This window comes from Pelmatolapia mariae, linkage group LG3_W (assembly GCF_036321145.2).
Source record: "Pelmatolapia mariae isolate MD_Pm_ZW linkage group LG3_W, Pm_UMD_F_2, whole genome shotgun sequence".
Taxonomy (NCBI): domain Eukaryota; kingdom Metazoa; phylum Chordata; class Actinopteri; order Cichliformes; family Cichlidae; genus Pelmatolapia; species Pelmatolapia mariae.
The window spans coordinates 10,374,507-10,391,215 of NC_086229.1; the positions used below are offsets into that span (position 1 = coordinate 10,374,507).

Here is a 16,709-nt window from a genome sequence, read left to right on the forward strand (position 1 = left end):
TTAATGAAACTCTCTACATGACTTATCAGTTGTCATTAATGTTCCTGCAAACAGACTCCTTGGAGACCACCTACATAAATATCCATGTACTATCCAGCTAGACTAGTGTGTGTGTCCCTGAAAATATTCCTGCATGTGGGATTGTTCATGTCTCATCTGCAGAAAAAAAAACAGGAAGTGAGTGAAGGACACAGGAAATGTTTCCAGCTCTTCCTCCTCTATCAGACTTTCTCTCCATACCTGAGAGTGTCCAGTCTCCAGTCTGGATCCTTCAGTCCAGCTGACAGCAGCTTCACTCCTGAGTCTCCTGGATGATTGTAGCTCAGGTCCAGCTCTCTCAGATGGGAGGGGTTGGAGCTCAGAGCTGAGGCCAGAGAAGTACAGCCTTCCTCTGTGATCAGACACCCTGACAGACTGCAGACACACAAAACAACAATCCATCTGTCAACAACCATTTTCTCTTTGTCACAATAACATTATCAATTTAGAGCCATTCAATGTAACTTTATTTATTAGTGCGAATTCCCAACAGACACCAACAGTCATCTCAAGCTGTTTAACAGTGTAAGGTAACAGCCTCTAATATTAGAGAGAAAGCCCCAACCATCAGACAATCCACTGTGAGCAGCACTTGGTGATGGTGGGAAGGAAGAACTCCCTTTGACACAAAGATCCTCCCAGTGAAAACAGGCTCCAGGAGGAGCATCTACCATGACTGGTTGCAGGGTGAGGGGAAAGAGAAGAGATGAGCTCAGAGAGACAAGAACAAAACACAAACTAAGGAGAGAGAAGACAAAAGTTAAGGACATGCAGTAGTGACATATACAAGCATCAGGAGTGAAAAGAGGGGAGTGGAGAAGAAAGCAGAGCATCATATGAAGTCCACCAACAGCCTGAGCCTACAGCAGCAAAAATAAGCGGTGGATAAGGGTCACCTTAAGCTGGGCATACACTGTGCGATTTTTTCATTCAGCTCCTGCTCAAACTGCACGATTGACACACGGGGGTTAGAAGTTCATAGGTCACGATGCAGGGTCTCACACTATACACCCCGATGCTCTGATGCAACCTGAGTGCTCACACTGTGTGTCCATAACATGAAGCTTATAACACAAAATCTGTCTCTCACTCTCCCTCTCTGTCTTTCACTCACACAGACACGCACACCACCATCATCAACTTTGCTAAATTGCTAATGATAAACATTGACCAGGCAGCTGCAATTGAGCAGCAATGTCCATCCAATTATTTTCACGGTTGTTGTGGTTGTGATAATTTTGTGCCTCCATCGCTTGTGTCCAGATCACAGCAAACAAACCACCCAAACAAACAGAGGTGGGAGGCTTGGGCAGACTACGTTGGATCAGCTTTTGGGAGGAGTCTAGATAAACCACAGAAAGACAAGCTAACAAACGCCACAGTGAAGTGGATAGCTACAAACTGCAGGCCGATTAGTGTTGTTAAAGAAGTTGGTCTGAGGAACGTTCTTAGGATCAACAAATGACGGCATGTATGAGCATCAAGACGCACCATCACAAGAAGAATACTGAGCTGTCGAAAAAGGAGAGACTACGAAAGCCACGGCGTTACAATGTGCACCAGCTGTTGGTCTCTCTGGTGACTACTGGGTGTGTCTGGGTAACCATGGTTACCTGGGAGTTACAGTACATGATATTAATGAAGACTGGGAGCTGTGTTCACATGCTCTGACTGTAATGAAAGCAGAGACATTTGACTGAAACGTGCAGAACATTTTATTCATGTTGCACAGCAGTGGGACATTTGAAATAAAGTCAGCACAACAGGAAAACTAAACTAAGAAACACCAAAGCAAGAAGAATGCACACATTCATTCTGACCTCAAAATAGAAAACCATTATGGAATCTGTGTAGCTTTACTTTTACATGATAGTTGTCTTAAAGCTGGAATTCATATCAATACATCCAGTCTTATCCTCTTGAACATGAATCTAAGCAATAAATGCCCAGCATATAGCAGCATAGCATAATTTAATCATTCACATTACATTTGAAGCAGATTTTTGACTCAGAGGATCACTTATTGAACTTCAGAACTGACTTAATGAAGGAATTAAATACACCAATAAATAATTATTTAAATGTGGCAATAATTAGTTAAAATTGGAAATAATTAAATAAATATTTATGACACATTATTATTTATTGACACATTTAATTAACTTATGACACATTTAAATAATTATTGACACATTTAATTACATTTAATGATGTATTTATTTAATTCTTTTTGGCACTCGTCCCCTTTAGCTCTCACCCTAGAATAATTTTCTCTGTCACCAACTACACTTTTAATAGTGTTTTATCCGCATATGTCGTGGCATAATCTTTACATGTCTGGTCAGGTTGTTAACATAGAACATGTCGGCAAAAGTGCTCCCATGTTTTCTGAGATGTGGCTAGCTCTGCTAACAGGCAGCTGCCTGTTAGCAGAGCTAGCCACATCTCAGAAAAGCTGTGGCAAGCTCACAGCCCCGGGTTTCCAGCTTAACTGTTTTTTTTTTTCTTTTAAAGTTAGCCAGTTTGTTTACATATTTCACTTTCCGTGTTCCACATGTTGCATTCGCAGATTCTCATTTTCACAGAACGATCGTCTCTTTCCGCCTGGTCTTTTGTCTTTGCGCTTCTGTAACATAGAGAACGAGCTGACGTTTTTCTCACGAAACCAGCGATCAGCAACAGCCCCTTTAGTTTACCTGCATACATCCTCCTCCTGATCTATCAGCTGTTTAACACCTGCTGCTAGTTCAAGAAACACGCCCACGTTACCTGGTGATAGTCACAGTTTAACTGGGCAGCCGGTGCTCAATATAACGCAATGTCGGCGCATTTTTCTGCACAAGATAATTAAATATAGTTTTTTTCCCGAGCGCAGAGCTGCTGGAGCTTGTTTCCCTACAGAGCACTGTAGGGAACCCACTTTATAAGCTCCTGATGTCCAATCACCGGCACACAGCTTTGTGCCGGTGATTGATAATCGACCCCAACAGAGGTAGATTATCTTGTTAATAATTTTACCTCCTCACTACATACAACTCTGGATACTGTAGCTCCTGTGAAAACTAAGGCCTCAAATCCGAAGTACCTGACTCCGTGGTATAATTCTCAAACACGTAGCTTAAAGCAGATAACTCGTAAGCTGGAGAGGAAATGGCGTGTCACAAATTTAGAGGATCATCATTTAGCCTGGAGAAATAGTTTGCTGCTTTATAAGAAAGCCCTCCGCAAAGCCAGAACATCTTACTATTCGTCACTGATTGAAGAAAATAAGAACAACCCCAGGTTTCTCTTCAGCACTGTAGCCAGGCTGACAAAAAGTCAGAGATCTGTTGAGCCAACAATCCCTTCACAAATAAAATTTTTATCATTAGAGAAATAATTACCAATAATCATCCCACAGATGTAATATTATCTACAGCTGCTTTTAGTACCATTGATGTTAAGTTAGGCTCTTTTTCTCCAATTGATCTTTCTGAGTTAACTTCAATAATTAATTCCTCCAAACCATCAACGTGTCTTTTAGACCCCATTCCTACAAAACTGCTCAAAGAAGTCCTGCCACTAATTAATTCTTCAATCTTAAATATGACCAACCTATCTCTAATAATCGGCTATGTACCACAGGCCTTCAAGGTGGCTGTAGTTAAACCTTTACTCAAAAAGCCATCTCTAGACCCAGCTGTCTTAGCTAATTATAGGCCAATCTCCAACCTTCCTTTCATATCAAAAATCCTTGAAAGAGTAGTTGTCAAACAGCTAACAGATCATCTGCAGAGGAATGGCTTATTTGAAGAGTTTCAGTCAGGTTTCAGAGCTCATCACAGCACAGAAACAGCTTTAGTGAAGGTTACAAATGATCTTCTTATGGCCTCTGACAGTGGACTCATCTCTGTGCTTGTCCTGCTAGACCTCAGTGCTGCGTTCGATACTGTTGACCATAATATCCTATTAGAGCGATTAGAACATGCTGTAGGTATTACAGGTACTGTACTGCAGTGGTTTGTATCATATCTATCTAATAGACTCCAATTTGTACATGTAAATGGAGAGTCCTCTTCACACACTAAGGTCAATTATGGGGTTCCACAGGGTTCAGTGCTAGGACCAATTCTGTTTACATTATGCATGCTTGCCTTAGGCAGCATCATTAGAAGACATAGCATACATTTTCACTGCTATGCAGATGACACGCAGCTCTATCTATTCATGAAGCCAGGTAACACACACCAATTAGTTAAACTGCAGGAATGTCTTAAAGACATAAAGACCTGGATGGCCGCTAACTTTCTGCTCCTTAATTCAGATAAAACTGAGGTTATTGTACTCGGCCCTGAAAATCTTAGAAATATGGTATCTAAGCAGATTCTTACTCTGGATGGCATTACCTTGGCCTCCAGTAACACTGTGAGGAACCTTGGAGTCATTTTTGACCAGGATATATCCTTCAATGCACATATTAAACAAACATGTAAGACTGCTTTCTTTCATTTGCGCATCATCTCTAAAATTAGAAATATCCTGTCTCAGAGTGATGCTGAAAAACTAGTTCATGCATTCATTACTTCCAGGCTGGACTACTGTAATTCATTATTATCAGGATGTCCTAAAAACTCGCTGAAAAGCCTTCAGTTAATCTAAAATGCTGCAGCAAGAGTACTGACAGGGACTAGAAAGAGAGAGCATATTTCCCCTGTTTTGGCTTCCCTTCATTGGCTTCCTGTTAAATCCAGAATTGAATTCAAAATCCTGCTCCTCACATACAAGGTCTTAAATAATCAGGCCCCATCTTATCTTAATGACCTTGTAGTACCATATCACCCTATTAGAGCACTTCGCTCTCGCTCTGCAGGCCTACTTGTTGTTCCTAGAGTATTTAAAAGTAAAATGGGAGGGAAAGCCTTCAGTTTTCAGGCCCCTCTTCTGTGGAACCAGCTTCCAGTTTGGATTCGGGAGACAGACACTATCTCTACTTTCAAGATTAGGTTTAAAACTTTCCTTTTTGCTAAAGCATATAGTTAGGGCTGGACCAGGTGACCCTGAATCCTCCCTTAGTTATGCTGCAATAGACGTAGGCTGCCGGGGATTCCCATGATGCATTGAGTTTTTCCTTTCCAGTCACCTTCTCACTCACTATGTGTTAATAGACCTCTCTGCATCGAATCATATCTGTTATTCTCTTCCACAGCATGTCTTTATCCTGTTTTCCTTCTTTCACCTCAACCGGTCGCAGCAGATGGCCCCGGCCCTCCCTGAGCCTGGTTCTGCCGGAGGTTTCTTCCTGTTAAAAGGGAGTTTTTCCTTCCCACTGTCGCCAAAGTGCTTGCTCATAGGCGGTCATATGATTGTTGGGTTTTTCTCTGTATCTATTATTGTGCGATCTACTGTACAATATAAAGCGCCTTGAGGCAACTTTTGTTGTGATTTGGCGCTATATAAATAAAATTGAATTGAATTGAATTGAACGTTCTGCAACTCAAATATGAGCGAAGCCAATCCAGTGCTGCATCTTTGATGCCAACCAGGTGTTCCAAATGAGAGATAAGAATATTGTGGTCAACAGTGTCAAACGCTGGAGTAAGATCTAAAAGCACAAGGATCACGGAACTTCCACAATCAGTAGCTAAAAAGATATCATTAAAAACACATAAAAGTGCTGTTTCAATGGAGTGTACATGTTTAAAACCAGACTGAAAAGTTCCATGATGCCATTAGCATCAAAAAACGTATTCAGTTGGGTAAAAACCATTTTTTCCAATAACTTTGAAAGGAATGGAAGTCTTGAAATAGGTCTAAAATTTGCGCAAACTAAAGGGTCAAGGCCAGGTTTTTTTTAATAAAGGGCTAACAATTGCATGTTTAAAACCAACAGGAACCACACTGGAAGTAATACTGCTATTTATAATAGCAAGGACTGAGGTTCCAATTGAAGGGAAAACCTCTTTAAAGTGCCATGCAGGGATCACATCCACGGGAGAACCAGAAGGTTTAATTTGTCTAACCATCTCGTTAAGAAGTATAATTGAGATGGGTTCAAACTAGGGCTGGGTATCGTCACTGATTTCTAGAATCCATTCGATTCCGATTCACAAGGTCCTGAATCGATTCAATCCACGTTCCGATTCAATTCGATTCGATTCGATTCAATTCAATTTGAATCTGGGAAAGTTTTGCCTCAGACATTCAGAAATATTATAATTCAGATCAGTACAATTACATATTTTTGTATCTATAAAAAGGAAGCTGACACTTGCAAGACTTTATCAAGGGTTTAAGCATCACAGCAGATGCCTTTGTGTCAAAGTCGCTGAAGATAAAACACGGAAAAACATGAAGGTGATTTTCCTGGCCTTAATTTATGAATTTATTTAAAATTTATATAGGTTTATGGTTTTTAGTAGGGCTGGGTATTGTCACTTATTTCTAGAATGGATTCGATTCCGATTCACAAGGTCCCAAATCGATTCGATCCACGATTCGATTCAATTCAATTTGATTCGGGGAAATTTTGCCTCAGTGAGAAATATTTTAATTCAGATCATGCATCAGTACACTCCCATATTTTTATATCTATAAAAAGAAAGCTGACACTTGCGAGACTTTATCAAAGGTGTAAGCATCACAGCAGATGCCTTTGTGTCAAAGTAGCTGAGGATAAAACACAGAAAAACAATTTTATAAAACTATTCTGCAGTACATCAAAAACGAAAGAAAATCATTAATCAACATATGAACATTACCTGATGATGCTGAAGTGAAGCAGAGTAAAGTTACAGAGGTTTTATGAGAGACACAGCTAAGCGTATTGCAATTTTGCATAATTTTAAAAAGTTTACATTTGTTCAGTAGCCTATTGGACGGCAGAAATTAGGTTTCCTTTTCGGAAGTAAGTAAATGAAAAAAACAGTGGCCGACAGCGCTGTAAACAACGGTATACTTGTGCGTAACAAGCAAGCGAATAATGCAGAAAACAGATTTTTAGACAGGACACTGTTCTTGAAGTACACAGACAGAGAGAGAGAGAGACAACGAGCTCTGCATGAAGTGTCGTGGTAGAAGCAAAACAGCAAAAGTAAGAGGGAATCCATGACGATGTTTATGTAAAGCGTAGTTTGGATCTTCTTTTGCTGCTGGTTCGGTCAATATTGTTTGGAGAGAGATAAAACTAACAGCTTGAGAATCAGTGCAAAAAGGGCGTGAACACAAAGCGTGGACCCGCCGAAACACCAGAATCAGTAAGCTGTCGGCTTTCAGCACCCACCGTGTCTGTGCCGTAGGGTGAGAAGGGCGACATCTCACTGATTCTGATCCATCGGCGGGTCTGCACTTTGTGTTTACGTCTTTGTGCAGAATCCGTGTACCTGCTCTCATTTACTGTTTTAGCTGTTTGGTGGTTGTCGAAATTTTGTGAGGTTTAACCTGAGATTCTGGCATTTTGGGCAAAATAAATTTATATTAAAAAATCGATTCAGGATTTTAATGAATCGATATCACGTTATCCAAGCCAGAATCGATTTTAATCGATAACTCGATTATCAAAACCCTAGTTCAAACTGGTATAAGGCAGCTGAACGGGGACTAAACGTGGAGGTACTATTGCTGACCTGATACTCAACCTTGTTTACAAAAAAAGAAAGAAACTGATTACATCTGTTAGCAGAGCCTTCCAGGGTGGCAGACTGGGGCACATTTAAAATAGAACTGATGGTCTTATAAAGTGCGCGGGGATTATGACAATTTGATGCAATCACCTGAGGAAAAATGGATGTTTTTCTCATTTTCACTGTATTTTGATATCATATGTATTTGATTTCCAACAGTTCTTTAACATTTCAAAAGAAACTTGCAATCTGTCCTTCTTCCACTTTTGCTCTGCTCTCCTGCATTGATGTCTGACCGCTCGGGTGGCTTCATTTAACCGGGGCTGGGGAATACGTTTAGGGCGCCTGGTTTTTAATGGGGCCATAATATTTAGGGTTTCTTGGAACTGCAAAAGCAGCTCATCCAGACTAATTCCTATAATAATAATAATTTATAAAAAATAAAGTTGAGGAGAAGAGAGCAGCAGTGGAAGAATTAAAGATTCAACAGCACCTGGGTGGAGCGCGAGCTTTAAACTCATGCACAAGAGAAATGTCAAATAAAACAGGTTTGTGATCAGAAAACACGGTATCCCCAATTTCCTAATTAAAAACAGATAAACCACACGATAACACCAGGTCCAGAGTGTGCCCCTGCTGGTGTGTAGGGCCTTCTACAGACTGTACAAAGTTAAAAGACTGAATAAGATTTAAAAACTCCTGAGAAAGCAGTCCATCAGAGCAACAGACATGAATATTAAAATCACCAACTATTAAAATCTGATCATATTTAGGCACAATGTCAGCCAAGAAACATGAAAAGTCTTTTAAAAAGTCTTTGTTAGACTTCGGTGGTCAGTAGATTACTGCACACACAACCGGTTGAAAACGTCCCAGCTCAAACATCAAAAGTTCAAAACTGGAGGGGGGGAACCGGTACATGGAGTTGCTTGCAATTGAAGTTATTTTTAAAAACTATCAATATTCCTCCTCCTCTTCCTGATATCCTTGGAGCATTTAAAAATGAGCAGTCAGAGGGCAATAGTTCAGAAATGAAGCTAGACTCACTAATTTTAATCCATGTCTCAGTCACAAAAAGGAGATCCAATCCATTTGAAGAAAAGAAATCGTTTATGACAACCGTTTTACTTGCTATGGACCGGGCATTTGTTAAAGCCATTGTCGTTGGAACAGGAGTCTGGGCAGAAGTTGTCTGTGAAGCCCAAGTTAATGGGCGTAAATTCACAAAGTTTATTCCACGACGCCCAAGATGTGAAAAACACCGGCGAGCAGGCTCACGTCCACCCGAGCCTACGACAGGAACCAGACAAGGGGCAACATGATCCAGGAGACGCCTTGGGATGCGATGGAACAGACTATAATCCACTGGAGCAGCCGCTAGAGAAAAAGTAAGGCAAGCTTTAAGCTTCACTAGCCGACCAGCACGTTTACTGCGGCATCTGTGGCGATGCGTTGGAGCAGGAGTAAGTGCTCCGCGTAGCAGGTAAACAGGAACATCAGCCAGGGATGGTGGATACCCTGTTGTTTGTCCTTGCTGATTAGTCAGAAATATTGAAGATCCAAAAGTTTTTGCCGTTCATGTGCCAGTCGCGAGTTGATTTGGGTGGCACAAATTGTAAAAAACAAAACAAACAAAAACAAAATTGACAGAGACAGATGGCAAGCCACACAAACCGGCGCCATCTTTTTTTCTTTTTTTTATGAGCTCAACATTTATTACTTTTGTAAATATGATTTTTGGGGATTAAATAAATGAAAACATCCATCCATCCATTCGCTTCCACTTATCCTTTTTCAGGGTCGCGGGGGGCGCTGGAGCCTATCCCAGCTGTCATAGGGCGAGAGGCGGGGTACACCCTGGACAGGTCGCCAGTCTACTAACAATTTAATTTGCAGGTGATTCAAAAGAGGGTGTGTTCTGATAAAGCATCTGTAGGTTACATTATAAAATGTAATGCATCTGAAGAAAATAAGAATATATTCTCAAAGAAGACAAGAGAGAAAAAGGGCAATCAACATATATGTTTGGATTCTTGTAATAACTGACACAGAGGTGATTCAAATGATAAACAATAAACCAAAATGTAAAGGTCAATTTTGAATTCCATAATGTTTTTGTTTATCCATTAATATAATCCAGATTTTAAACATACATTAATGAAAAGGCCCGAATTCTGACCTGAGAGTTTCCAGTGTACAGTTTGGACTCTTCAATCCAGCTGACAGAAGCTTTAGTCCTGAGTCTTGCAGGTCATTGTTACTCAGGTCAAGGTATACCAAACTAGAGGAACAGGAGCTGAGAACTGAGCACAGAGCTTCACAGCTTCCCTCCGAGAGGTTACACCCAGACAGTCTGAAAAATAAATTATATTTGTAATCTAATGAAATTACTTATTTTCAACCTACCTCAATGAAAAAAATATTTTCATATGTAGTTGATAAATAAAAATAAAACTTAAAATTCACATCTGGCAAAAATAAAATGAATTTGATTTGTAGCAGCACTCTTGAATCTCTGAATCTAAACCAGTAAGGGGCTAGTACTTTTATTGATAATAGATCAATACTCACCAACACAGGTATGCATTATTTCCTGATTAGAATATCTGTGATTATTGTTGCTAGATACAATTCAAAATAGTCCTTATTTATCACATACTGAACTCTTGGAGAAGCATCCTGGCTGAAAATGCTACACCAAAAACAATTTTTGTAAAATGTCCAGAAATATCTTAGAACTGGCAACAGAAAGACAACATAAGCCCCATATTCTAATTCAGTGAAGTAGCAGCTGCAGAGTTTGTGTATAGGATATACTGTGGGATGCAAAAGTCTGGGCAACCTTGTTAATAGTCATTTACAGCATTTACAGAAATTACAGCCTCTAAAAGCTTCCTGTAGGTTCCAATGAGAGTCTGGATTGTGGTTGAAGGTATTTTGGACAATTCCTCTTTACAAAACATCTCTAGTTCATTCAGGTTTGATGGCTTCCGAGCAGTGTTGGTCAAGTTACTTGAAAAAAGTAATCAGTTATTAATTACTAATTACTTCCCCCCAAAAGTAATCCCGTTACTTTACTGATTACTTATTTTCAAAAGTAATTAATTACTTAGTTACTTTTTAAAAACACGATTTACAACTTGAATAGGTAATAAAGCGATAGATCTTTCAGCCCAATTCTACTTTTTCTGCATAATTCATCATACAAAATGTAATCAAATGGAAACGTCTCTTTTTAAAACTTTTAACTTTAAATCTTTTAACTTTATGCATCAAGCAAAAACTTAATTATATGCAACATTCTCTGACTGGAAGAAATTTGTTTAACATTTAAACCTATTTTCTGTACATTCCAGCACATAAAATAAAATATCTTTTTGTATTTACACTCACTCTTTCAAATAGATGAAAGTAAAACACAGCAGAAAATATATAAAATCAAAGACTAGCGGTCCTGTTGCTCTATTTTCACCTATAAAGCAGGAGTGGGTTTACCCTGGTGCAGGTGAGCCGCAGTGGTCAGTTGAAGAATCCGCGAGTTTCTCTGTGAATTTCACATTCCGTCGTAGCGCACTTGGCTGCTTGCTTGGAAGTTAAGGGGGTTTTTTTGCTGTAAAAAGAAGTTTTCTTCCCACGCACAACGAACGCTAATGTTTTTGTCACTTTTTATGGAATCAAACTCAAAATAAGGTCAGTACTTCCACGCTTTAAACGCTGCATGCTATACTCTCTCCCGCACTTGATATATTGTCCATTGTTGATCTGCACACAGCTGTTGTCATGAACGTCGCACTCGCTTACGTCACTGTCATGAGACATTCTCGCAAAAAATCACGGTTTTAGTAACGCAGTAACGCAGCGTTCCTACGTGAAAGTAACGGTAATCTAATTACCGTTTTTGCAATAGTAATCCCTTACATTACTCGTTACTTGAAAAAAGTAATCAGATTACAGTAACACGTTACAAGTAACGCGTTACTGCCCATCTCTGCTTCCGAGCATGGACAGCTCTCTTTAACTTAGACCACAGGTTTTCCATAATATTCAGGTCTGGGGACTGAGATGGCCATTCCAGAACGTTGTACTTGTTCCTCTGTATGAATGCCTTAGTGGATTTTGAGCAGTGTTTCAGGTCGTTGTCTTGTTGAAACATCCAGCCCCGGCGCAGCTTCAGCTTTGTCACTGATTCCTGGATATTGGTCTCCAGAATCAGCTGATACTGAGTGGAATCCATGTGTCCCTCAACTTTGACAAGATTCCCAGTCCCTGCACTGGCCACACAGCCCCACAGCATGATGGAACCACCACCATATTTTACTGTAGGTAGCAGGTGTTTTTCTTGGAATGCTGTGTTCTTTTCCCCCCATGCATAACGCCCCTTGTTATGCCCAAATAACTCAATTTTAGTTTCATCAGTCCACAGCAGCTTATTCCAGAATGAAGCTGGCTTGTCCAAATGTGCTGTAGCATATCTTTGTCTTCAGGTCATTTGAGAGTTGTTTTGAGACCCCCATGTTGCTACTCTTCAGAGAAAATTAAAAGAGGAGGGAAACTTACAGTTGACCCCCTTAAATACTCTTGCTCATTATTGGATTCACCTGTGTATGTAGGTCAGGGGTCACTGAGCTTACCAAGCCAATTTGAGCTCCAATAATTAGTTCTAAAGGTTTTGGAATCAATAAAATGACAACAGTGCCCAAATTTATGCACCTGCCTGATTTTGTTTAAACAATAGCTGTGGCTACGGGTGGCAGTGTTAAATACGGGTGGCAGTGTCCTGTAGCTCAGGTGGCAGAGCAGTTCAGCCACTAATCAGAAAGTCAGTGGTTCAATCCTGGCTGTCTCCTGGCTGCATGCCAAATATCCTTGGGCAAGATACTAACCCTGTGTTTGGCTACTGGTGGTGGTCAGAGGGCCCGGTGGTGCCAGTGTCCGGCAGCCTCGCCTCTGTCAGTGCGCCCCAGGGCAGCTGTGGCTACAATGTAGCTTGTTGTCACCAGTGTGTGTGTGAATGGGTGAATGACTTTGGGGTCCTTAGGGACTAAATAAAGCACTATACAAATGCAGGCTATTTACTTTCTGTAAATCCAATAAATGTCATTCACTTCTCAAATATCACTGTGTGTCTTCGATATGATTTATTTAACTGACTTTTTTTTATTGTAACAACCAAAGATGTATATGGGAAAATAATGACTATTAACAAGGTTGCCCAAACTTTTGCATCCCACTGTATATTGAGTGTACCAGAAGGGTTAACTGTAATATACAAAAAACAGTCTCACATTTTGAAAGGAGTGCGTCATGATGGAGAGAATTTAGTTGACAAGTTAAGTGTAGAAATCAGTGAGAATTGATGAAAGAAAATTATAGAAATAGGCCATGTGCTTTGGTATGGAAAAAAGTTATGCATTTTTATTATTTTCTTGTTTGTATTGAATTTTTAGGAGTTAATGGAAAACTGTGGGTCAACTATAGACCGAGTCTGGATTTTGAAGAGTGTGAGTAGATGTTTACTTACAGAGCTTTGTTGGAGGCTTTGACCACTGGCAGCAGCCTCAGAAGAGCCTCCTCTGAAGCAGAGTATTTCTTCAGGTCAAACACATCCAGATCTTTTTCTGATGACAGTAAGATGAAGACCAGAGCTGACCACTGAGCAGGAGACAGTTTATCTGTGGAGAGACTTCCTGATCTCAGGGACTGTTGGATCTCCTCCACTAGAGAACGATCATTCAGTTCGTTCAGACAGTGGAACAGATTGATGCTTTTCTCTGCAGACAGATTCTCACTGAGCTTCTCCTTGATGTAATGGACTGTTTCCTGATTGGTCTGTGAGATAATTCCTGTCTGTGTCAGCAGACCTCGTAGGAGAGTCTGATTGGTCTGCAGTGAAAGACCCAGGAGGAAGCGGAGGAACAAGTCCAGGTGTCCATTTGGACTCTGTAAGGCCTTGTTTAGAGCACTCTGGTAGAAGTGCATCGCCATAGACTCTTTTGTTTCAGGCTTCTGGAAGGTTGTTTGTTGTTCTTCCAGCAGATTTTTTCCAGAGTTGATGAAGGTCAGATGGACATGAAGAGCAGCCAGAAACTCCTGAACACTCAGATGGATGAAGCAGAACACCTTGTCCTGGTACAGTCCTCTCTCCTCTTTAAAGATCTGTGTGAACACTCCTGAGTACACTGAGGCTGCTCTGATATCGATGCCACACTCTGTCAGGTCTGATTCATAGAAGATCAGGTTTCCTTTCTGCAGCTGATCAAAAGCCAGTTTTCCCAGAGACTCCATCATCTTCCTGCTCTCTGGACTCCAGTGTGGATCTGTCTCAGCTCCTCCATCATACTTGATCTTCTTCACTTTGGCCTGAACCACCAGGAAGTGGATGTACATCTCAGTCAGGGTCTTGGGCAGCTTTCCTCCCTCTCTGGTTTCCAGCACATCCTCCAGAACTGTAGCAGTGATCCAGCAGAAGACTGGGATGTGGCACATGATGTGAAGACTTCGTGATGTCTTGATGTGGGAAACAATGGTGGTGATCTGCTTCTTATCTCTGAATCTCTTCCTGAAGTACTCCTCCTTCTGTGGGTCAGTGAACCCTCTGATCTCTGTCACCATGTCAACACAGTCAGGAGGGATCTGATTGGCTGCTGCAGGTCGTGTGGTTATCCAGAGGTGAGCAGAGGGAAGCAGTTTCCCCCTGATAAGGTTTATCAGCAGCACATCCACTGAGGTGGACTTTCTAGGGTCAGTTAGGATTGTAGTTTTGTGGAAGTCCAGAGGAAGTCGACACTCATCCAGACCATCAAAGAGGAACACAACCTGGAAGTCTTCAAAGCTGCAGATTCCTGCTTCTTTGGTTTCAGTAAAGAAGTGATGAACAAGTCCCACCAAGCTGAACTTTTCCTCTTTTAGCACATTCAGCTCTCTGAAAGTGAATGGAAATATGAACTGGATGTCCTGGTTGGCTTTGTCTTCAGCCCAGTCCAGGGTGTATTTCTGTGTTAAGACTGTTTTCCCAATGCCAGCCACTCCCTTTGTCAGCACTGTTCTGATTGGTTCATCTCTTCCAGGTGAGGCTTTAAAGAAGTCTTCTCCCGTCATTATTGCTTCTAGACTGTCTGGTTTCCTGGATGCTGTTTCAATCTGTCTGACCTCATGTTCATCATTGACCTCTGCAGTCCCTCCCTCTGTGATGTAGAGCTCTGTGTAGATCTGATTCAGAAGGGTTGGGTTTCCTGCTTTAGGAATCCCCTCAAACACACACTGGAACTTCTTCTTCAGATTAGATTTAAATTCATGCTGACACCACTGGAAGCTTCTAGTAGAGGTTTCTAAAAAAAAAAAAATAGACAAAATACATCAATCAAAGAGCCATTATGTGTACGTAGACTTCCAGTCAAAGGTTTGGACACACCTTCTTTATTTTGTGACTATTTACATTGAAGAATCTGTTGAAAAATAAATGATGGTTCAACTAAATGCAAACCAGATGTCATGGCATTTTGCTGCAAAATACTGTGGCAGACATGCTGGTCCGGTGTGCCTTCAATTTGGAGTAAATACTCAACAGTAAAGCACCCCGTTTTTATGTAAAGACCCTCCATTCACCATTTCTGCATCGCACAAAGACACAGCAGGTGGAACCAAAGATCAAATTTGGACTCATCAAACCAAAGCAAAGATTTCCACTAGAATAATGTCCACTCTTTGTGTTTCTTGGCCCAAACAGATCTCTTCTGCTTTTACTTTTTCTTAGTCGTGGTTTCTAAGCAGCAATTTGACCATAAAGGCCTTTTTCGTGCAGTCTTCTCTGAACAGTTGATGTAGAGATGTGTGTGCTACTGGAACTCTGTGTAGCATTTATCTGAGCTCTTATCTGAGGTAATGTTAACTTGTGATTCCGGACGATAGTGAGTTGGATGAATTTATCCTCCTCAGCAGATGTGCCACTTGGTCCTCCTTTCCTGGAGCAGTCCTCATGTGAGCCAGTTTAGTTGTAATGCTTGATGGTTTTTGCGACTGCACTTAGGGACACACTCAAAGTTTTAGCAATTTTCCAGACTAACTTACCTTTGGTTCTGAAAGTAATGATTGGCTGTCCTTTTATTACTTAGGTGATTTGTTTAGAATCAGAATCAACATACTTTATTAATCCCTAAGGAAATTATTTTGGGTTACAGTTGCTCCAGTACAGTAACAGACTAAACTATCCTAACGATACAATATTTTACAGATTAATAAATTTAAGAAGAAATAACACTAATATGTACAAGGATTAACAGAGGTGATCATAAATAAATAAATAAATATCAGAATATTACCAGGAATATTACAGGGTAGAAAAGAGCATGTGCAAAAAGGATGGAACTATTGTAGGGCTTACAGTGTATTAGATGGAGGACTTGTACAGGGAGATGACCACGGGCAGGAATGATCTCTTGTGTCATTCAGTGTTGCTTTTTGGTAATCTCAGTCTCTCACTGAATGTGCTCCTGACTAGCCAGCATGTCATGGAGTGGGTTCGAGGTATTATCCAGCATAGTCTCTATCTTGGACAACATCTGGCTCTCCAACACCACCCTAAGGGAGTCCAGCTCTATCCTGTAGAGATTACAAGGATATTTTGCTGCTATTTCTGCTGCTATTTTTTATAATCAGTATTACAATTCCATTAATTATTAATAGTGATATTGCATTCAGATGTTCAAATATATTGGTATCATATTAGTCTTTATTACAGGTCCAGTAAGAACCACTTTAAACTGTTGAGTTGAATCTATAATTCTAAATGCTTTTCAATGCTCCTATAATCTTAAATGTTTCTGTGCAGACTACAGGGACAGGAAATATACTCTGTGCAAAAGGAGACAGGAAACGCCATGCTTTGCAAAAGTGAAACTGAAAGCAGAGTCAGATTGTAAGGTGTTTTGAGCAGGCTGTTTTAAGTAGTTGTATTAGATTGAAACATTTGTTTGATATATTTTACATATAAGTCAAGATCGGTACACACAGGATGGCCTTAGCCTGGATGGCCATGCACAGACATACACACACATACAGACACATATAGTTAGA

General features: G+C 40.5%; 1 pseudogene; it reads right to left on the reverse strand.

The window, feature by feature from the left end:
* The window catches only part of LOC134624184 (NACHT, LRR and PYD domains-containing protein 3-like), a 189,929-nt pseudogene that overhangs the window by 3,058 nt on the left and 170,162 nt on the right, over positions 1–16,709 (reverse strand).